At 39.9% G+C, this 23,902-nt stretch overlaps 2 long non-coding RNA genes across 3 annotated transcripts; both read left to right on the top strand.

Annotated features, from left to right (window-relative positions):
* Nucleotides 1-255: 255 nt before the first annotated feature.
* Nucleotides 256-1,765, top strand: LOC147758479 (uncharacterized). The gene is made up of 2 exons (XR_015318828.1): nt 256-922; nt 1,161-1,765. It is a non-coding gene; the product is annotated as an uncharacterized LOC147758479 (long non-coding RNA).
* A 16,049-nt stretch (nt 1,766-17,814) lies between these two features.
* LOC111255320 (uncharacterized) lies at nt 17,815-21,044 on the top strand. Of its 2 annotated transcripts, none has more exons than XR_015318571.1 (3): nt 17,815-17,927; nt 18,170-18,378; nt 20,475-21,044. It is a non-coding gene; the product is annotated as an uncharacterized LOC111255320 (long non-coding RNA). The 2 variants fall into 2 exon arrangements; XR_002675426.2 differs by lacking the exon at nt 20,475-21,044 and adding an exon at nt 19,014-19,376.
* Nucleotides 21,045-23,902: the final 2,858 nt, after the last annotated feature.

The raw sequence follows: 23,902 nt of genomic DNA, 5'->3' as shown, positions 1-23,902 counted from the left end.
TTAGTCTCCTTATCTTAGTCTTAGACAATAGTCTCGAAGCTATCTTTTCTAGGCAGACTGCAGGCAAGTTACTTTTCATTTCATAAAAGTTACTACATAAAGCTAAGTTACATGCCAGCCTCAAGGGCTATACAAACCAAGCGAGATAGGCCTATATAAGCTAGTACTTTTTCGAGTTTACATGAAATAAATTGACATCAATTTTTAATTGCACAGAACTTAAATGCCCCACAGAATAGCTTATCGTAGCGGGAACATATATGTGGTGCCACATTGACTTAAAATGTCGTATTTTTTTTGCTTATTATTACTATTTACGTATGTTTGTTTTATATAATCCTTAAATGTATCATGCCTCTGAATGGCAACACTATTATATGCTGCTGATTGTATCTAGACGCATAGCATCTAGAGAACACTATAAACAACCCACTCGGAACAACCCACCCAGAAGGAAAACATCTTATGCATCATTTTGTTGAAAGTTATGTATTTTTTAGTTGGTAGTAGACTCAAAAGTGATACGTACTAGCTAGTGATAGCTAGTGAGAGAAGACAACGTTGCAATTAAACTTCCAAGGCCGTGGAGCTGCTGGTAATCCAAACGAGCGTGTCTCACAGGTGCAGTGCATCGTGTTTATTGATGCGTGCAGTGCACGTGAAGAAACAACATGAGCGACGTGCCTTCCTAATGCGCAAAGATCACGCAATGTTGCATCACGCTGATGACAAGGTCAACTGCGTAGGGGTTTGCATACGAACCGAAGAAAAAATATCAGACAGTTTGGATCATAACCAGTGTGCAGGGTGATAGCGCTTCGAACGCGATGCTGTCAGCTTCTCTTTCGAGAACTTGGAAATTTTACCCTATGGAAGTTTAGAGTTGAATTGTGAACTGTTTAAACCGAGTCGCCTGTCTGTGGTAAAGTAACTCGAAGGTGTTAAAACTTTGATGGGAACTATACAGTTTGATCTTTTTCAAATACCTTCAACCTGGACGAAACGTCCTAATTTATAATCACGGACTTATCAAAAGTGAAGGTTGCCCAACAGAGCTAAACAAGTTAATTAGGTAGCATAGCAAAAATAATCTTTGTTGCGATGTTCACCTTTCTGTTCGCAATTGGTAATACGGGTTTCACCTGTCTCGTGTCGTCTAGGGCCCACTTTGAGGAACACATTCGCATCCTCTAGGCGCATCCTCTAGCGGTCGAGGTTTCGCAAATCCGTCGGAATAAAATTTTAGTGTTTTAAGCATCTCATCGCGACCATTCGCTGCTTCCAGGAAAAGGCTCACTCGCTAATCATATATACCAAGAAGATCCATACATGCAGGCCTTAGTGGGATTAAGCTGGGCCTTTAGAAAGATGTCAACCCTGCTACATTTCTTAATACAGTGGTACTCTAATAATTTACAATGGTTAATATTTTTAGAGAGTGTTGGAGAACAGATGTCTTTCTGTTAGACTAAAAAAAAATGGCAAAAAGCGAGTTCTTTTAAATAGCACAGACCAAAAGCTCAGTCAGGAAAGCTAATCGAACCTCTATGCAGCATCATTCTAAGAAAAGGAAAATTTCCTGTCGTCAAGGTCCTGTCGCGGCCAGCTCTGTTGCCACCTTGCGGAAAGGGGCAAAGCTTGTAGATCATTCGTTATTCTCAAAAAGACAATCTCTGACAAGATAGACTCGTTCATTCCAACTATCCCACAGAATAATTCTCTTTTAGTTATGCTGTCTAAATAAATGCACTATTTATTAACTGTAGATATTTGTTTTTTGCTCTATTTACAATTACAAACAAAGTTTTTAGAGACTTCTTCGCGTAGAATCATCGATGGCTCATACAGATTTCCCCTGGCCTGTATAACTACTCCACCTGGTGAAAGTATACGGGCGGGAACTAAATAAGCGTTTAGCACTTCTTAGCCCCTATGGATCCACTATGCTATTTGCTTTAGGAACACAAAACCGCTGTACTCTACAGTGACCTTCTATAGTTATCTTCTGTGATAAACGAACTCGGCACGTAAATGCTGGAACAAAATCGCCAAACAAAGATCTAAGTAGCCGAAAAAGGTCTTCGGACAGATATGTCCGTGTATTGCCTATTTTCATAGCTGTTTTAATAAGGCATACACATTTGTCTTAAAATGCTTGATTATGAAAACGTCTGGTCTCAAAATATACGATCTGATTAAGAACTTGAAGTTCATGCTTTTAATAAGCGAAACGAAACGTCAGTATCCTTTACGGGATTAGTTGATCGAATATGTCTATTTCATAGTAAGACCTATATATAGTAGTCTAGTCTTTATTTTAGTAAATATATGACAATCGTTATTGAAATCTCGTGATGCAAATATAGGAAAACGATCCTGAGCAAGCTACACTGTTTTTTTTACTTTTCACACTTTTTCTTTAAATAACAAAAGACGACTTCTTTGTGTGGTCATATATTAGATTAGACGAAAGTTCGTACGACGTTCAACTTTCGACAAACGTTACTTGTTGTAAATTTACTACTTGTAAGTGAGAAACACTGTTGCCATATATAAGTAAGAGTAACCATACCTTGTAGAACTTTGACATGGACTACTTAGTAAAACGATTTTCAGATTAATCAAATTACGAACTTGCTATGGGCGTATCGGTGGTATGCCTACGCCAGTTCAACATAAACCTTCACAACGAATGCGCCAACTTCGCGTATAGTAGTACAACTTATATGCATCCAGTATGAGTTATGCTAGAATTTTAGCATGATTTTTATTAAAAGAGGTCACATACAAATCACTTCGAGGTGGTGCTGATTCGCGTGCCCCGACATTGTGTATTTACTACAACCGCTAGAAAATTTCAGGTTGTGACCTGAATACCCGATTCAGCCTAGGTACTAAATTTCCAAATGAAATCAGAAAAGATATTTGTCTTTGTCTCAGCGGCCCAAACTTTAATTAATAAATGTTTGGAGTTTTACCTTTGGTACACAGCCATGGCTTAAAATGGTTAGGTAAATTTTAACCTGGACAACCACATCTCCTTAAGTTTGGTAAGCAAACGCCAACCCTGACCTCAGTTATCCCCATTGAACCACACCTAGCGCACATTCGCCCCTTTTAATAGATCGTCAAAACAGTTTTAACAGCACTTAATCCTAAGAAGATCTAGCTCTATCCTTGTCTCCCTCAAGTAGCTTCTCTAGAATCTAGAAGTATTTTTGTTTTAGAATTTTTGTCAGCTTTGCAAGAAGAAAGATCGCAAACATAACATCTGGTATATGCGGGGATTAAGGCAACACATGCACTGAAATTTTGCAAAAAAAAACGTTATACAGAACGTAATGACTGAGCCAATGTATTATCATAATGAAAAAGTTCTGCAGAGTTTAGACTTATTTAACGAACTCAAGCGCCGTGAACTTCTTGGCAATACTTCTTCGTGACGGTAAAATTACTCGGCATGAGTTCGTAACGCGGAACAGTGGGAAAGATGATGAGATGAAGCTTGGTGTTTAAACTTGATCTCGACAGCTTTTTCTAACTTAAGCTCGCCTTAGAAGCGATTATTAGACAGCTGCCCTTTGCCTCCGCGTCATACCCATGCGCCCACGTCTTGTCACCTGCAACGAGGCGTCGAACTAGAGTCAGTTCTTTTGAGTGCGTCAAAGTTTACTTGAGACAGTTGTTGATAGTGTTGCAATAGCTGGAAATTCAAATCTTCCAGTAAATCCTTGCTGTAAACCTTTTTTGCCTTCGAATGATTTCACAACGATCCGGGATGATTCGCGTGAGATACCTAATCTCCCTAAAAGCTTTCGGAAAGTGATTCGGCAGTTCCCCAGCGCCAATGGTTTCCTTTTTCCATAGCAAGTCCAAGGGACCTGTCACGGCGAATTATATTCGCCGTGACAAGTCGCTCAGAACGAAAGTTGTGCCTAAGGCCTCCTTGTCAGTCCTAAAACGGTGTTACTACTTCAGTTTCGACTTATAACCTGACGCCTTGCCATGCATTAGCCTTTAGCCGACGGAAGTTGAACGTTTAATCGATACTTTGCAAGCCAGATCGAATCCCCGATATTGGAGATTTATGATACAGGTTTCATTAGAAGCGGTCATACCTTCATTGAATATTTCAATCCTCTAGAGTCGGTAACACAGCGCAATCAGTCATGGTAATACCGCTGTCGTTCAATTTTCATGTGAAGGTTCATCGGTGATGGTTTGAATTTTCAAATATTAATTACGTCAAGGAGAATGTGTGTACACCCGTAAAGGTGGCATATGTGTGTTTTGCTTCGCCGTAATGTTGCTATGGCTTATTCATACATACGCGTACACAACTGGTTACATATAGAAGGAATTTTCTCAGTAGTTGTTTTAGTTTTTTGTCAAAATTAACATGAATTGCACTTACAGAGAAAGAGAGGTCGGAAAAACAGACAAAGGTTCGAAAGTAGTGCCAGAACAAGGTTAGCATTTTTGCGTTTTACATTTCGTTCGTTCCGTTCAACTGGGCACTTTAATTACTCATCATCAGTTTTATACGCGAGAAAAACAACGTTAAATCGTTTTTAAATTAAACCTTTCTCATTTTGCTTACGAACATTGGTAATTCTAAAGTTTCAAACAAAGTATATAATAATAAAGCAACACCGGATCATCTGCGCGTTCCGCGTATGGTGCTACAGGCTTATGCATGTGCCGGCCAGTAAATCGCAACATATTTTGAAGGATGTTAAAACACGGCACGACCCAATTCATTTGTATAATATTGTGTTACAAAAAAATGTAAAGTCGTTTCCTCATTTGAATACATTTTGAAAAACTAGACACCCATATTTGCGACAAAAGTATGGGTTTCTGAAAGAGAGTAATTTGTTTTTAGCGATCTGACGAAAAACGCTTTTTATTGGCGCAGATTGTATATATGTGCACCAACAATCAGATCTGAATGCAGTTTCCGTTTCTGTGACTTTAAAGGAATCCATAAATTAGTACTACACTTGCTTCCGTCGGGTGGTTAGATATATATGGGTGCAAGTTTTAATGACCTTTGGTAAAAAAAAAGTATCTGTTTTTTTTTTAATCTTCCATAGGCTTGTATAAAGTTCAGGTTGTTCTGGTGAGAGGTGGGTAGAGTCTGTTTGAGCTAGCTCCTGTAGATTAGGCAAGCCTTTGGTCTTTTGGTCGTCTGGTTTCTCAATGGATCAATAATAATTTGGTCACCATATTGTGATCGGCTCACTCTGACAACCATCCTTCGGTGCTACTCAACACCCAATCACTATTCGCCCCCCTGTTCGTGGTGCCCATTGTGTTGTTATGGAAAACCGGCCACGTCCTCTACTTTTACAGTTTAGGATAAGTTTACATTGCCCGATTAGGGTAAGAGGCGAGTTCACCGCTGGACTGAAGAGATTTCCTGGACAGAGAAGGGTGATGATATAGTCGAGAGCATCAGGATGGAACCGACAAGCTGCTGTCGATGACGGACTCAGTCCGTGTCCGAATATCGGAGAAGCAATCCGTTCCATGCAGAAAAGCTTGAAGCGGAAATGGAAGGAAATTCGAGATAGCTGCGAGCTAGCAAGACGCAAGATTCGTGAGGCCCTATCGGCAGAACAAGGCCGTACGCAAATGCAGGCTTTAAAGGGTCTGAGCTAGCGCGAAAATAGAAAAGAGGATCACAATAAGCGGGACCTCACAGGAAAAAAACTAATAGCTTCCGATTTCAGTAGGATATGCTAGAGTTCAAAAGATGTTAAGGTAAGTGGATCAGTCTGAGCAACAGAAATATAAACAACAAGAATGAGAGAAATAACACGGGATAGCTATGCGAAAGCGAACTACATGAATAGCAAACAGAATTAGAATGATGCCCGCCAATTTTTATTGCAAAAACATTAAGATCACCGCTTACAGCTAGTCGACATTTCGATCTCAGCTTTCACACATAAAGGAGTCAGATATGACTTTTGTTTTTTGAAAACCCTGCAAATAAAGGCATCATAAGATACGTAATATATCCGGTCTGATAACACCACAGACTTCTGAAATATAGAATTTCACAGACAGCGAGCGTATCACTAACGCGTTGCATAAGGAGTTAGCGAACTAGAAACTACCCGCTTTTATTATGCAGATGTCTACCGTGAAAAACGGTCTTTCTTGTCCAGTGAGCAGTATATTAACTATGACTATACGTATGCACGCTCCCAGCACTAAATATCTTCACATATCATACCTGCTTACTACCCAAGAAACTTTAGGTTGAAATTGTCATTGTTAAGTTCAAATTTTGTTAAGGATCTCATTTGTATAGTGCTTTGTGCATAGTGACTGAAGTTGTCAGATAAAAGTTGTACAATATCACCCATGGCTCAACGAATGCAAACTGAACTTCTGTCATCTTTTCCTATTCATTGCTGAATGGCTATTTAGATAACTAGGTATTCAGCCTGGACTAGTTCTTCCCACGTTTTCTCTCCCATCATATCATTCATTCTTCTTCTTTGTGATTCAATTGCTATTTGAAGCTAGGTTGCCAACGGTAAGGACTCTCCTACTCGAAAATGCTCGTCGTTATTGTACTCTCAAAGCCCAAGGAGGCCGGGCCAACAGCCGTCCTTTCGCTCCTGTGCAAATACCACGACGAGCTGAGGCAATTGTTGACTCCGCTTTCATATAATCGACAAAAATCGCTCTCTTCTCTCTTTTTTTCAATCGGTTTCTAGCACAAGCAAAATGAGGTACATAGGCCGTTGGTGTCTGCAAGCAGTAGAGCGGTATCAGTACAGCGTTCGTCCCGCTTAGACAATGTCCCAAAAGGAAACGACAATGAAATTGTGTGGCTAAGAAGCTAAATATATGAAGGCAGTGGGTCTGTATGTCTGTGTGCGTTCTCCTGTTTGTCTGCCCATTCGTGAGTAGCTGCTAAGAGAGACCAGATGAATGAATGAGAAGCTCCAGAGTCTCGCGCGCGCGAATAAAAACCTTCTTAGCTAATTTTCTACCGCGTCTCTGAACATTTGGACTTACCTCAACTATTCGAAAACAGTCAAACAGCGAAATGAAGCTGAAGTCACGACGCGGCGTTGATGCTACCAGATCAAACAGCAGTCGCAGCGGTAACAATCGTCTGATCGAAGGTAACAGAAAGTTTCGTTTGGTTGATTGTCATTCTGCAGGAATTATTGAAGCAGCACCAGTAATTTCTACCGGCGTGGCTTGATCGTATATCGGCGCCTCTGTTCTTGGACAGATTTCCTCCTACCTGTTTCTGTTGGCGTACCGCGATTCGTCGACGTTAGCTTTATCAAAACACTAATTTTGTTATTTTTGTGAATGACGGCCCTACTGATGGTCCGAGACGCTTTTACATGACTTTTACATGACAGCGAAAGTATACAAAAAAATGTGGCCTTAATTATGTCGTGTATTGCACTAATTTTGATTCGAAAGTTTTTGCTTCATATTTTTTTTCAATGCAATGTACAGTTAAACCAGCTGGTTCTGTTTTGAAATGTAATGGAAAAATACTGTTATTTAACTAACACGGGCGTTTTTCACAATTATATACATTGTAGAGAAACAGACGGGTTGTGAGGATGACTTACAGGAAGTAAGTTCAAATACTAAGACTCCCTTGCGTAAATGGGCGTCATATTTGTTTATAGTAGGCCACTGTGACAGGTGAACCAGGCTAGCCACCCGAAGATAAAATCAGTAACCAGGAACTATCATTTTACAAGTAAGATCTTCTTTGTGGTTCGATATTGTTTAACGCTCTGAAAAATGATTGGCCTACGGGACTTTGTCCTGCTCACGACAAAATAATCCGCCGCACCCCTTTCGCTTATCTTTCTCGTCCTTCATTTCTTTTTACAAACACAAAAAACAGACATACATTCCTACCAGCTAATGACTATTCTCTTCTGTCGACCAATGTGTGTGCACAAATAGAAGGAAAAAGATCGAGGACCTGACGAAGAGGAAAATGTCGAAACAAAACAGAACAGATCTCTGTAAAGGTACTTATGTGTGCGAGGACATGGTGAAGCAGACCTCAAACAAGTACAACGTTTGAACCGTATATCCGTTTTTTTTTTAATGAGATTGGCATCACGCATATATTCACAAAAATGAAGAAAGATGTTATTGAAGTTGGACCTCAATCGAGGAAACATAGCTAACTTACGTAATGTAATAACTTTATTGGTAAAACTCCAGCGGTACAGAAATCAGCTGTGGTGCCTAGTTAAGCTCAATATTCTATCCCTGGCAGGCCCTCATGGCTTTGCGGTTTTAGAACACTACTGTGAGAGGCCATAGAATAAGCGCATTCGGTATCACACCCGTCAAATGTGTCGCTGCGATGTTGGTAATCTCTGTTCATTCGTCTACCCATCTATCATAATTTCCTTCCGATAAAAGTTTTTCGGAAGTAATGACTGATGCCGAATCCACTTATGGCGGCACCTTCGCTGTCGCCTCCGTCGTGATCGAGGCACACGACTAAGCTGAGCAATCGAAAATTCTACATACTTTAAAATAAGCGTCTATGCAGCCATAACATCTACAAGCCCTGATGTAAAACCTATCATTTAAAATAAATCCGTGTAGTTCCACATAATGCTATCACTGACCGGCTGAAAGAAAACTAGTTAATCTCAATTATACTATGTTTGCCTCCCCCAATTGCAGTGCTTAATTTGCAGACTCGTTGTGTTGCACGTACGAGTCCGGGTGTTTTACGTCTGGTGGTGGGCAGCAGGCGTGTGACGCAGAGCCTAAGAGACGTAAAACTCAAAACATTTAATCTGGTGTCTACAATTCTGGAATCGCGTTAGTACAAACGCGATTCCAGAATTGTAGAAAGGTAATTCCGTTAGTATCCTAGTATTAGACTAATAAATATAATACATACTCGTATCGGCGTATGAAGTGGAACGACTTAAAATCCAGGGTAATACTATATTTCAAACCATACAGACTGCTGCAAGAAAAACCGAAGTATGATACGTCCTTTCGGCTTTCAAAGCCTTTTATATTAAAACCATATCCTTGCTTTACAAGCATGTCGTCGGAGATATGGGGCTGCGTAGATGGCTAGATCATCACAGAGGCGGCTGTGGTAATCATAATATAGCATTTAGTTAGCATCTCCTACAACATTAGCTTTGATTGGTGCTTGTAAAAAGGGGAAGGGGGCGAAAACGCATTTCGGGGGCACGCTTTCGAGCTAGGCTCAACTGACGATAAGCAAAGCCTTTATTTTGGTCTGCAATAGCGTCAACAAATAGTTGTGCGAAGCTGGTCGACAATGCGAGGCTGTGTACACATTGTTAGTTAGTTACATTCCTTCTTTACCCGTGTATCTCTATTCAATACGTTGATTGTCGCACTGTAATAGGTGCCAGCTGCCCCGCTTTGCTGTAACGGGGAAAATTACGTGAACACTGTAACATAGCTCACTCTGTGTTTTTCGCCGTTTTGCCGTCTTCTCACCGAAAGCGACACGAAAGCGATATATCAAACTCGTATCTCAACTCTGTTTCTCAACACAGCGAAACCGCAAGATGGCTTGAACCGTCATAATCGTCGTCGTTATTCTCCCATAGCTGCGGTTTCTCCTTTACAGCGGCCTACCTAACCCTATCCTCTGCGTTGCTGACTGGTGCCCATGGAACAATCGTTCCAAAACCAACGCTTTCCTGACTTTTTCATGAGCCGTGCGCTGTCTTTCAAACGTTCTATCTAGACGGCCATCGCTGTAGACTGAAGGGATCCTATGGTTACCGACCGACTCTGGTGTTGTGCTTGTGCTAGGCGGCGACGCGGGCCCGGCTTGCGGAAGAAAATGAGTCTCGAACCTGAAAACAACCGATTAACTCTGGCGGCCTAGCCGGGCAAGGGGTAGCCCAAAACGGCGGTCGTCAACATCAGAATTGCGACTGCTACTATTTCTATTGTGGCCGATATTCTGAGAGCTGCTGCTGCCGCTGTTGATGTTCGCCCTGGAGAAACATGGCAACAGCAGACTTGCTGATTGGCTGGTCGTTTACGGAATTAAAGCGCCGATAGCTGAAGATTGCGGCCGACATTGCAACGTCATCGACGTTTGGAGAGCTTCAATTAACGTGGGTCGGTTTTGTCTTAGCATTTTCAAAATTGGTAACACATAGTAATGAACTGTTCGAATAGCTGAATTCGTTCACGGTTGGTACCATCGCCGTTTTCATGGGCTATAGCTCTTTAATATTTACATCGAGGCAAACTAAAAAGGAATAAACTCGGGCCGATGTGGAATTACACACATGTTCATTTGCCATTTTTAAAAATAAATATGATAAATGTGTAGGAAATAAGGTAGATATTGGACCAGAATGTTACGTTGATCAGCTGTAAATAAAGCCTAAAGTTAGCTTGTTTTTTTTTTATGTTCCTGTCTTTCTTGAGGCGTTGATGCTGTTTCTTGACGAATTCCTTATTACCTAGATCTATTAAAGATAAGACGCCCTTCAAAAATTGCGTTAAATACGCGTCAGATCCGTTACCCTCGAAAGAAACGTTTATAGCTGCTGACTAGATGAGGTTGTATAGAAAGAGGGTATATCACGGAAAAAAATTATGACAAGAACAAAAAGAAAGCGTATCAATTTTAAACTTTCATTTAGTAAATATTGTGAATCTGTTTGTTTGCTGCTTGCCTATTTACTTTCGATGATGTATTTCAGAGGCAGCTAAAGTATACGCTGTAACAGTTCGTCTGAACAGAAGGTGTCTAGACAGATTCTGATTAAGAAAATCAGGCGCAGCTTAAAAAAGGCGTACTTGAGCTAATGGCGACAGGGCAGTACTCTAGCAGAAGTTACTTATAAATAACTTTATAAACATATGTTTGAGTTAAATATACTATCAAGACTGTTAATTCTCTAAGTTAGCTTCAGTTACACCACTTCGTACAAAAGGATCAACAATAAGGCGTATATTCTATTAAAATGTGACCAGAGCTAACTGATTATTGGTTGGAACACACATATATTTATTTTCAAATAAAATTTATTTGCAGTGATTGAAAAATGCAAGCAACAGTAAACGATACTCATCACCTTTAGTTAGTCTCTCAGATCAACACCTTTAAAAAACTACGAAAAATACTAGACTTATAATTAATTATATTAGAAGACGGGTAGTGGATAATACTATTGATATATAACCTCCGACATCTCTACATTTTATTGGGTTGTTGAAAAAGCACTGACACTTTTCCTAACTAGATGGCTTTAAATGTATCTACCTAGAATTAGATAGAATCTCAGGTAGTATCGGTTGGTAGTACGTATGTGAAGCCTGTTAGAATGTGTTTATTCAGGCTTAAGATGATAGAGCACCTTAAAAATGAGTGAAACTTCTGTAAGCATTTGCTTCATTTACGATCTGTTTACGACGAAGGCATCAACGCTGTCCAGGTCCACAAAAAAGTTTATTATTTATGGACAAGGTAAGTTATCGGGAAAAAACGATGATTTCGTCGATTTATCATTCTAGAGATTTCGATGTGAAATGTGCCCCTCGTAGTTGTCGACCGACTGCGAAGAAGAAAAAGAAAAACAAAGATGAAATGATAGCGAAAGTTAGGCAACGGCAACACGTGAGTGGCCTCGAAATCGCCCAAAAACCAAGCCCCCACCAACAATCAGGTGTAAGCCAGTTGGCTACAACAAGGAGCTCAATGTTTAGATGCCACATGGACTGATGCAAAAGGTTGACTCGACTGTGTTTTCATCTACGTATTTATACAAAAACATGATAAAAGCGAATTACATAGAATAGGGGTACGCAAGAAATAAAAAGAAGTCACGACTAACAAGATTATAACAGGTCATTGATAAAAATCATTAGTGAACAGGAGGAGCGTCGTTTAAAAAAAGACTTTTTGGGATAGGAAAGTTGAATGCATCCGCCATGTAACTCCGATCTTGCAGCATCAAACCAGTATCCGTTTCGATTTATGCGGAACTTTTTTAATGGTATTAATTGAGTTTCAATGAATTGAGGCAAAGAGCACTTGCCAAAGCGTTTTATATAGAATCCACAGAAGCTCTACAATGATGCTGTTCTGATAATTGGTTAACAAAATGTGCTTTTGATGATACCGATGCCTTGCGAAAGGTCTTTCTCTAGATCTGACTATTGCGATTACCTATCTCTGCAGCGTAAATTAGGGAAGCGTTCTTGCTTTTTGCTCCTATCAGCTATTAATAAAAAATCGTACTGGCTTATTCGGATGACAGAAGTTAGACTTAGCATGGTGTGTTGTCTAACATTGGCCTCAGAACAATGCTGTTTACTAAGAGTACGCGAAGTTACAGGGAGAAATTTAAGGGATTATGAAGCTAGCTTAAAGAACAATATTTACAACAAGAGTTTGAACTTATTTTCTTTCTGGAAAAGCATGGTGTCATCAATGTGTGCGCCTCTTACCAAAAACTAAAATCACTGAAAATGTTTATTGACAACTTTGGGAGTGAAAAAAAATATACGGAAACTGTGTAGAGAAGCTTTCCTATTAGGAACGCTTGCTGCACATTCCACTGGATTAAGGGTTGAGTATTAAACCTGCGCCTAATTCGGGCTAAAAGAAGTATAAAATGTGTCGACCTGGTAATGTACCTCTCAAGCTAAATGACCGAGATCCAGGCGGTACTCAGTCCTACTCTCTTAAACTACGCCTGTCAACGGGAGCTTTCCCGTTGGTTATCGCAAAGTAAACGTTTTTGCATGCACGACTTTTTCCTCAAAGCTGCTTGCCCCTTTATGTAATATACTGCTTAATTATTTTATTAAGGCCTGTTTAGGTAGCTATCCTTTACGTTAGTTAGTTAACCTGTAACTGGAGTGCTTGTTTCTAAATGGTGGCCGACAAAGTTTACGAGTTCAAGGCTGCAATTTATTAGCTGTCCTTTGAGTCCACTAACTTAAAGCCATTTCATTCAGTCGCTTCTGTAGCCCAGTGTAAGATAATATGTTTCGTCCACACTGTGTACGTAGTAAACTCAAACGAACCTATTTAATAAAAGAAAATTGCGCAAAAATATACTAGTGCTAACACTGGTAACATAAACATCAATTTTGTATAACTTGTCACATTAGGTTTAGCATAGATCTTCTGTAGATTGACCATCTGGTGCATCCGCTGCCAAAGTAGAAAAGAGTTCGGCATAGCTGAATGTACCCCACTGTGGCTTTTTTGATCGACTCTTGCTATATGATTTAGATGGGAATAGTTTGCACCTAGAACACACGTCTGAAAATACTACGTTAACAACAAAGCATGCTTTGTTCTGTCACCGCAACTACAATCGGCCCCCTTATTTGTTTATGTACATTTAACTATCTCGTATAGTTTACAATCAGCTTACGTAAAATTTCCACCAAGTTGCGCTTATCTTATAGTAATTTAACTTTTCAGCTTCGTTTACGTTTGACGTCGAAATAACAGCGAACCTTAGCTCATTCTGAACTCTGATTCGACGGCAGCTATGAATGAAACAACTATGAAGAACCGTTAAGAGACAGCCATCGAATCAGTGAACAGTGTTGACCAGACCGTGTAATCTACTGTAGTTCACACCTAATAGTTTTCAGTTTCAGTACGGCCTATTAGAGCTATAGGTACAGGTAAAAGCTCCGCCTTGGAATAAACGTAACGTTCGGTTTCGTCTTCAAATTTCTGCACAAGTCATTTCCTCTCGATGGCAGTGCCTGATCTGCCTACCATTCATAACTGCCCTAGCCATCCGTATGTTATTCTATATCCTTATGTCTATTGTAGACTGCTCCAAAAGTAGCATAGGATTGTTAGGCTGTGTCGACTTGGTGCTATGTTCAGGCACCGTTTTGAGACAAGCCGAACAGAGGCGACACTTCGCTTGCGTCTCTTCAAATCCAATTGACGGCGACTTAAATTCAGATGTTGTTTATCGTTTATGAAGTATTATTTTTTAAAAGATAAACGATCTACTTCGGCTGATATCTCAAGGCGACAAACGTAGATCTCTTGGGCCAAAAGCGAGCACTGTGTGAGGCAGACGTGTTTCAGATTCACCATAACAATAAATTCATCCAATTTAACTAATAGCCGTAATGGACTGGGTGTGAAAGCTCTAGATATAAGTGGGCTACCCGTCCAGTGCTACCACTACTCAGAGGTCATCTTCGAGTCCACCGCTCCTCGTTTTGTTGTAACAAGTAAAGCTGCGCTATTTTTATTAGCTATCGAAATTGGTTTCTTATTCTTTCTAATTGTAAGCTATACAGGCAAGACTTGAACTATGTCACTTTCCAAGCTCTCCTTCGGCACAAGCCCACGACAAATAGATTTCACCCAGCTTTCGTACTATAAGACCGAATGATTGTACAATCGTTTGCATTGGGGCACACTTTATCGACGACCGGTGTTCACAGCCAAGTGCGTAGCTTTTAACCTAGCGAAATCCTTTGATGATATATAGATAGCAGCGATAGACCTTGCTATATTTCTTCGAAGCCAATGTTATACAACAGGGCCTTTGTACGGATAGCCCACGATTTGAGCACAAGCAAGAACGCTATTACCCAAAGTGAAAGGTTATATAACTAATAATTAATGATTTGTTTATAATGCCATGGTCTCTCTTCGAATGAAAATTAACCGAAACAAAATTAGTACTGCGGTGCGTTTCCTAACAGAGTGTAGGACTCTACTCAGGGCAGCATAAACGTATTGTAAGAGGAACAAAGCTAGAATTTATTTTTGAAAAAGGGTAGTCGATAAGCTGCTAACGAAATAAAAAACGAGGTTTTCTAATGTAAAACGGTGCGAGTAAATAGTTAGTCAGGACGTGAACCTTAAATACGGTCTGTGCAAGTATATTCATGTGCTAGTTAACTTTCATGGCTATAACATTCTAGCCTATACTTATAGGCTAGGATGTTAGGGGCAATAGGTCGAAAAGAGACTCAGCGTATCGAAATAATTTCTCTCAAGTACTCCGAACACTGCCATTAATAATTCTGGTCAATTTAGGATACAGTAAAAAAAACGAAGATGGAAAAGTGGCTGACAATCTGTCCGGATTTTTCACCACCGTGAGCGACCTTCATCGATTCGTGGTCCTTAAAAGCTATATATATATATATATATATTGTTCTCTGGATAATCTATTGCAAAATCTGAATTCGTAGGATCCATCGACAAGTCTGCACTAAGGAAGAGATCGGGACGGTAAAACCGTTTGGAAAACTAACAGTCCCGCAATAGAAGACTATTGAGGAAGGAAAACTTCAACAGTATCTATATATGGTCGTTCTATGCGCAGTATACGAAGTCATTACAGCGCTAACGAATCACGGTTATATAAAACAACTTTATTATTTGACTGCTATATTATTCAACGTTGCATTTAGCACTTTTCATATACAACATATATATATATATATAGGGACTGCACTAATTTACGAAATGTGGAAATATTTAAAATGAATATTGAAGGCATTTGAGCTGTTATCGGAACGTATGCTAAAAGATTTGCCACCGTGCCATTAGCGACTGTCCTGACATTGTATTCAGCCAACTCTACCCATCAAGCATTATTCACAAATCTATAAGAAAATGCAGCATATGCTATTGGAGCGTTCCTGCGTGGCCTGCCTTTTTCAGAGTTGCTGGCAGCCAGTCAGAAATGACAATCCACGAGACGAGGCCCTCGACAAGCACTCGTTCAGTTTATTGTCATGGACCGATGTGAAGTAAATTCGCCTGGCTGAGCTCAATTCGCGTGCTTGGTTAGGTAGGACTACGCAGACGAGCAAACGAAGTTCGAGAGGTACGTGGCGACAGGTTGACTGTGCCCTTGCTTCCCATACATTGAGATCACATCGCTTCGGTGCGCGCGAGAACGACTCAAGCACCTCTTCAAGTTGTTCTCCGCTTACGCCTTGGTTCGCCCTCTTTCATTCTACCAGAAAAGCACTCACCGAGTATCTAAGTATTCGCAGTAGTCGTGCAGAAGGCATCCGCGCAAACGGCATGTCAACTGAAACGTATTAGAAGCGCACGATGCACGTGTGTATTCTGTAGGTACATCCCAGCCTAGGAGGAAGCCCTATAGAAGGTAACTTAGTTAAGGTAATCGTCATATTACTGCAGTGCTTTCAGAGTGCTCGTAATATCTAGAAATGCTGCCATCTTCCGACCTTCGATAACACTGGTATTATTGTGATTGTTTTTTAATTCGTGCTTCGAGTTAGTAGCTGCGGACAAGCACAGGTCCAAGACGATTGCATTGTGGTCGTTGAGACAGTTCTTGAAGCTTGGAAACAGGTCAAGCTTCGGAAAAAATGACGGCGCATTATACAGATTTGTGCAGGTCTTGTTTGGTACTAAATCCCAAATACATCTTTGCAATATTTCGATTGCTTTAGCTTTGCTACTTATCAGAGAAGTTTAATATATCTGTCATGTATGCAATAGCCAAAAATATAGTTTTGTTTTTGTATAACATCGTATAGTAAGTTGTCTTAATGCAGTGTAAAACCTTCGGTTCAGCGGATGTAACTTTAATAAAAGATTCTTATGTGTTTCGTTGTAAGTAATAGGCCAATATTTAGACAGCCTGGTCTTATGGTAGTCTTCTACGGAGCAACGCAAAAGGAGTTCCTGGAGGGCTCGTTGCATGTATGTACACGCATAGCTAGTGCGATAAGATGAGCTAGAGGAGAAGGAGGCATGGAAGAGGGAATAGAATGAGGATACACCACATATAACACTAGTTGGATAGCTGGTCCTTTATCACATTCGGCCAGGGCAGCTGCGATATCTACGTTCGAGGGTTAGGGTAGGTGACGAATCACCGTCAATATGTGGTGGGGTGGGACCCCAAATGGAGACAACTTGCTGACGCGATTTACTACAGCTATTATGGGGGTCCACAGCAGCAGCATTACCCGCTGGTCACATTATCATTGGGCACAGCCATCTATACGAGAATATATGGCGGATATTAAGCTTTATTAACCCACTACTCTAAGGCCATTATTTCAAGCTCTATAGGGCTTTTTATTCTAAACTGAGCATTAGATGATTCGAAACTAGCGACAGAACACGATCTTTGCTACGGCATTGCAGGATTCTGACAAAATACGGTTTTTCTCGATTTCACTTTGGAGCAGAATAAGGAACCCATAAAACTATTAAATAACGAGTCACTATCATCGATTGGCACGGAAAATACTGAACTCTTCTACATCTTAAATATTATAGCTATTTTATAGGAGATGGATAATATCTTCTAAAACTTGGCCGCACTTCTCTATTCAAGCTTGAACAGGATAACCAACTACATTTACGGAGTTGATCCAAACTCTCATCCAAAAGTACCTTTACCTCTGATTTGATTTGTTTCCGAGAAAGTTTATCTCAGCACAACATTCGTATGCGACTATCCGTCGCTTTATATTCGATCTAACGTTTGTTTTTCTTCAGTGGCCAGATAGAAATAAAAAGAAAATTCGAGTACGATGAAGTATCTGCTATCTGATAGTTAGATATTATATTCTCAATTCTATTGTTAGCATGTAATCTAAATATATAAATCTATAGAAATAAGGTAAACTAAATATCGATGCTTACATTATTTCTTCTGTAACCTTGTAGAACATCTCTATAGGCAAAAAGCTACGGTTTAATGCTAGTTCGGAGTGATGACTAACAACGATTAAAATGTTTTGCTGCCAGCTGAATCATACCCAGCCGTCTCCTTAACCCCGCATCAGATGCGAGTACAGCTCCCTCTTTTTCAAAATCATCCAAAATTTTTTGAATGCAATAATCTTTCAGAGATAACGACGTACACTTAAATTCGTTTTACCCAGCACATCTGAAGGTAATGGGAAGATGTCTGTCCACAACTAACATACGTCCATCCATACGGATGTATCTCTATACGCAAATAAACTGTTTGTTAATAACTATAATAATACTGTTCCCAATATAATATATAACACGAGTCATATTCCTCTAATATGTGTTCTTCTACGAGGATGAGTTTCAATGTGTGCATTTGTTTAGCGTGTGGTGACCGTACCTTTCATAAATATTCATTTGGATTTCGTGTGTGAAAAGCAGAGCTCTCGTTCTCCGTCCATTGAAACGTTGATCATCGTATGCTTCAGCCACACGCTCGCGTGCATGGATCCAGCCATGAGTTCACGGAGAACACCGAAGAGCCAGCGAAGAATCGTATCCTATATGCACGCCATCGAGAAAGGCCACGTTTGGCCAGCTTTAGGAAGTTAGGAAGGAAGCCAATCGCTAGCAGCTATTAGTTATAATATGTACGCGCTCTTTGAAACTGATCCATAGATATTTATTTGTATGCTTGCAGGTAAAGTAAGGTCAATAGGCGTTCTATGAAAAACAGCCCGTTTTCTGACGGTAAAAATGAAAAGCTAATCAAATGCAAGAGCTCATTTTAACCGAACGTAGAATTTTCCTTAGAATGTTTCAGCCAGTATTATTCTATGGAAAACATAAAATACTCATACCTGCAGCACTTTAATCCAAGTATTTGTATTATAAAATGTAGTATGTTTATTTTATAAGCTTATATCACAAAAACGAAATACTTCAAGTAAAGCTATGGCCGGTGACATGCAATACAAATCCGTGTGATAATAATGACAAGAACATGTAGTGCAAGAACGCTTCGATCGTAAATTACAAATGACCGCAAAGCACAATCGAAACATCGAAGCGCATAACGAACTTCGAAAATTTCTAAATTATTTTGGGTTGAAGTACTCGACATAACTTAGAAATGTTTCAACTCTGGAAGGGAACAAAACGGTCCGGTGCAGGGTATGTCATGTCTACAAGCTACACAAGTGAACACAGACTACATCATGTAGATCTAATCGCTTCTAGATCTAATTTCCCTTGATACTAATTGGATGTCCAATCTTTTTTACAGAAATCCTTGAAAGCAACGTGGCCCCATCCTTTCGTTAATAGTATAACAGTGTCGGTGTTATACGGAATTATGGGTTATGGACACGAAAAGAAATATCGTATAACGGTTATTCAAATTATATACGGCTCGCGCCGAAACTGACTATTCGGATCTCAATGTGCTCTGTATCTGCTGGGTTTGATAGTCAATTAAAAAAAAACCAATTCCATCTATGGATGGACTAATGCGGGTATTTATATATACGAAAACTGACAACAACACGACCCCAATAAGCGCTTCAATTTTTTTGAAGCAGTATGTGATAAAAACTGCGTCAGTCATCGTACTGATACAATATGCACAAATAATATAACAAAAGAGATATTCTGCATGTGAATTGCCTTATATTAAATTAATTGATTTTTAAACTCAAAATGTCCCATGACATGGCACTTTTGTGTTCTACCTACCATCTCCGCCGGTTCGTACAAGAACCGAACAACAAGGAATCTCAAAATACGACCAAATACGAGATTCTGCTCGACAACTGTCGGGGAAAGTGGGAATCATTTGCTACATCCTCTATATTTAATTTACCTGTTGTTACCTCTGAGAAGCAAAAGTTCTCTGACAGATTAGCTTAAGGACACCTAAGATATAATAATTAGAAAATACGATCGATATTCTTGAGTCCAGTATTTCACACCGCTTCGATAGCTAGCGTTATGGTCGTATAGTTGAGAGCTTCTGTTACAGTTCGATTACGTGAAGCGTTCGACTTCTGAATTTGTGCGGGGCGCTTCGAGCTTGCAGGCCACCCTTTAATAGCTTATGTTATAAAATTTAAAGTTGGCTTATATAACCGCCGTTTAATTATAGAGATAAGCTTCGAAAATGTTCCTCAGCTGTACTATTGAGAGGTCAGCATAGAAGAAAGCCGACCTGTGTGATCCTCAATCATCCGCTTCTAGATTTCTTCTAACGATGGATTAGACATAAGTGTTCTGGACACGTCAATAATTGTCTGGTTAAACATGGTACATAGTTTAAGTTATTTGGAAAAATCTCAACTAACAAAACCAAAATAGGTATACGATAGATATGATGATATTGAAAGGTTATGATTTATGCTTGACGGGGCTTATCGATTGCTTATTATCTATTGGCACCGTAGGCGTTATTTACTTAAAAACGATATTCTGCATTTTCTTTGTAGGAACTTAGTTTAACAGACCTGCTCGATAGAAAGATACTGTATTGTAAGCCAGGTCGAAAGTATCGAAGAGACAAAAAAAAAACAAATGTTATAAAATAAGCAATACGACATATTTTTATTGCTTTACCTAACACAAAAAATTTCAAAATGTGATCGCAGAGCTGGCCTTCAGATCAAAGTGGGACAGAACAGGGTACCTCTTATTTTAGATAGATCGTTTCTCAATACCGTCCTAATCCCCGTTCTTTTTTTCTTCTTTCTGCAAGTTTCCGAATGTCGGTGGGGCGTCATCCGATAGAAAGCGGGTATGCTTGAAAGTGCCGATCTTCAACGGCCTGCCTGAGACCGATGGACAGATGCCAGCGCAAAGGACAAAACAGGCCAAGGAACCGTTTTTCCTTATGCTTAATTGACATCCCTACACCGTGTGAAAGTTAAGCTTCCGAACTAACGTCCTGCCTAACCGAAGGCTCTCACATAACTCCTGTTTCATATTAGAAAGCGTTTAGAGCTGATCTGTACATTAATCAACTATTACTGCCAAATCAAACAAACCACCAGCTGTTAATGTGTCGCCTATGCGCATTTATCCTCTATGTCTTAAGCTCTGCCTAATTGCCTATTGTTACAATATGCGGTTAGCTATACGCGTAACCCAGATAACTGGTACTGCCCACTTGGGGTTGGGCGCCAATCAAATAAATGAGGAAGATTCGCTATAGAGAACATTATACATTTACTTGACCGACGTCAAAAATGACAGCGAAAATTTAAATATATAGGCTCAATATAATCTTACCACCTCTGTCTACAATCCATTAGTTGCTTTAAGTGAATGAAAGTGAATGTATTTGCGGAACAGCGTAATAAACCTTTCCATTGTACCCCAGCTCGATTATAACAGTTCTATCGGGGATAGCTTCATTAACTGTCAGACACCCTATATCAGCTGTTTAGTTGAACAGTGGGGTTCTACAACACACGAACATAAATGGCAGCCCTAAAGGCGAAACAAAAAACATACATATATTTTATGCTCTCTCTCCGGCCTTTCTTTTGTCATGTGACGTTCATCTCTTTGTAACGTGTCGTTTATATACAATGCACAGTTGCTTACAGCAGTGTCACACTACAAAGTACTGCGGATTCTACTTCTCAGAAACAAATTTGCACGTTACAAAGAAAACGTTAGACGACCAAATCTGCCCGAGTGTATGATATTTCCCCCGCTACGGCTGAAAACAAATTATTACTCGCCGTGTTAATCCTCGTATTTATCGAGGACATATTACAAATTCTAATCCAAAGGGATTCTCGAAAACCTAAGTATAGTTTTATATGAAGCTGGACCTTGAACTGGAACAGCTTATGCCGCTTGGGTTAGGAATAAGCTTATTTGTAAATAATTTTTTTTATTTTTTAATTGCAAACAATTCATATTTGTACAGAAATTTTTTATCTGTATAAAAAATAAGTTCTTGCAATCCGAGCGTCCCGTACTTATGTAGGAGAACAATGGCTTATTGACAAATGCTACGTTTTCTCTCAGTCTAAATGAGTATCTCGTGTGTTACGTTCGGCACCGCCATAGCGAACGCACCCGAAGCTCGCTTTGTGTCAGGAGCCAGCCGTCTGAATATCTGAGCGATATCTGAAGAAGGATTTTCGATTGCGTCTTTTGTTAAATGCCGTTGAAACGTTTCTGCGAGGAAGAACTGAGTTTGCTGTGCGACGAAAGATACGTAGCGTTCCCACATTAATTATCTAAACACAATTTTCTTCTACGTAGTGGAGGCGTGGTACAATTTAAAAAAAAAGCAAATGAACTAAGCGTTTCGTAAATGTATAGTAAACTGTGAACAGATATTGTGTAAACAAAGACGTTCCTTAGTCAACGTTAACACTGACATCGTGGGCTACATCCTGTAACCTTTGTAAATTGTTCGCCTCCGTAATCTCTCGGCTGTCGTAAATTTCAATATGAATGACATATGATTTTTCCCATCTGATATATGGCCAATCACAGGTCGGGGAGAAAGACGATCTTGGCATAATGGTCTATTATCGCCAGTGTGCAATAACTATAGCGAGGCGTCGTGACAATTATTTTTTACCTATTTTTTTAGTGTGTTGCATCGTGTTCATGTAGATCTGTATGTTTGTTTTCAGTATATGGGCATATTCAAATTCGTGTATAGACACCATGCCTTTTTATGTTATAATTTGATATATATATATATATATATACTCACTACATCAGCGACCGATGATACTCTAGTGAAAAGGCAATGGGAAAAAGAGGTAATCAATGGCCGTTTTGTCTCCCGAACGAAACGGCCAGTCATTTTCTTTTTCGTTTCCTTTCTTTGAAAAGTAAACTAGACCCAATATATTATTAAAATACGTACGATACGTCAGTGTCCAAACAATGAGCTGCGTTGATTTCAGAACGCCCGTACGTGACCTTTAGAGTATCATACTTCTCCTCGTCGTTCTGACTGAAAATATATCATGTTGCTACGATCGAATAACTCATCTGGCAAAGCACGAGTGACATGCACGAATGCTAAACAAGTATCCTTGCCGCGTACGTGTGGGCACGTAGCTTCCGCAAAGATCTCACATCAGCTTTACGAGCGTGCAATCTATTCGTATTGAAAGTAAAAAATGTACTTCATTAAATCAATGCACGTTTCGCTTGAAAATGATTTAATCTTTATTTGATCCGGTGAAATTAGTTACATCTCGCATCATACCGAGTACTTATAAAAACCTGAGTTTTTTATTACCACCGCCAAAATGGAAGTATTCTCATATATATATATATATGAATGATTGGATGGATGTTTGAGAATCAACAACGCTCTGCGATTGACTTGGACGCTTGTCTCTGTTAAGCTAAGGATGAGCGAACTAGAAGTGAAGTTTTGCTTGTGGTACTACGCTAAATGTGCTACATTTCTTCTGGAAAAGTACACCTGGCATATGTGCTTACTATACTTTAGCTTGGATCGTCTGCTTTAGTCTGTTTCTATCCCCGCCAACTTTGGCGTGCATCCAAGCTAAATGATTCGAAATGTATCATTGAAACGTAACTGTTCGATATGGGAAACCTTTTTTCACACTGCTGACACTATGAGGGGTGAGGGTCGTCACAAGGAAAAACTCGTTTATCTTTCGTTCGGTGGATATACTTCTGTGTCTGAATGGCTGTCTCTGGTTCAGACTGTTGGCCATACCGTTCACGCTGCGGGCGAACGCACGAATCTATATAGGTGAAATGTGCGTAATAAAGTCCGCGTTGTTTTACCAAACGACAGTGGTACTATAGCACCGAACGTCTTACCGACACCCGCCACCTTCTTCCCACCGCTCTTCTCGGCTAACTAACGAAAAACTTTTCGACGACGATCTAATGGGCCGTGTATCTCACGTGTTTGCGCATGGCTAGTTGTTTACACTTCCTCTGCTTTACTCATTTGGCTTGCTTTTCGGATGGGTATTATAACAATGCGCCAGATCGAATCCAATTACTTCTTAGTTAGATAATATAACTTTTTCCCGTTCGTCAAACTGTCTAATTTTCCTATAAAGCCCAGGTTCGAATTTGGCCATAGACACGCTTTGTTTTGTGCTAGGAACCAGTTAGCCGTCCGTTTTATGAAATGCCTAATGGTTGTATCGAACGTACAAA

The sequence above is a fragment of the Varroa destructor genome, unplaced genomic scaffold, assembly GCF_002443255.2.
Source record: "Varroa destructor unplaced genomic scaffold, Vdes_3.0 BEIS01000001.1, whole genome shotgun sequence".
Taxonomy (NCBI): domain Eukaryota; kingdom Metazoa; phylum Arthropoda; class Arachnida; order Mesostigmata; family Varroidae; genus Varroa; species Varroa destructor.
The sequence above is the reverse complement of the archived record's forward strand: the minus strand, read 5'-3'. Positions and strand labels throughout refer to the sequence as shown.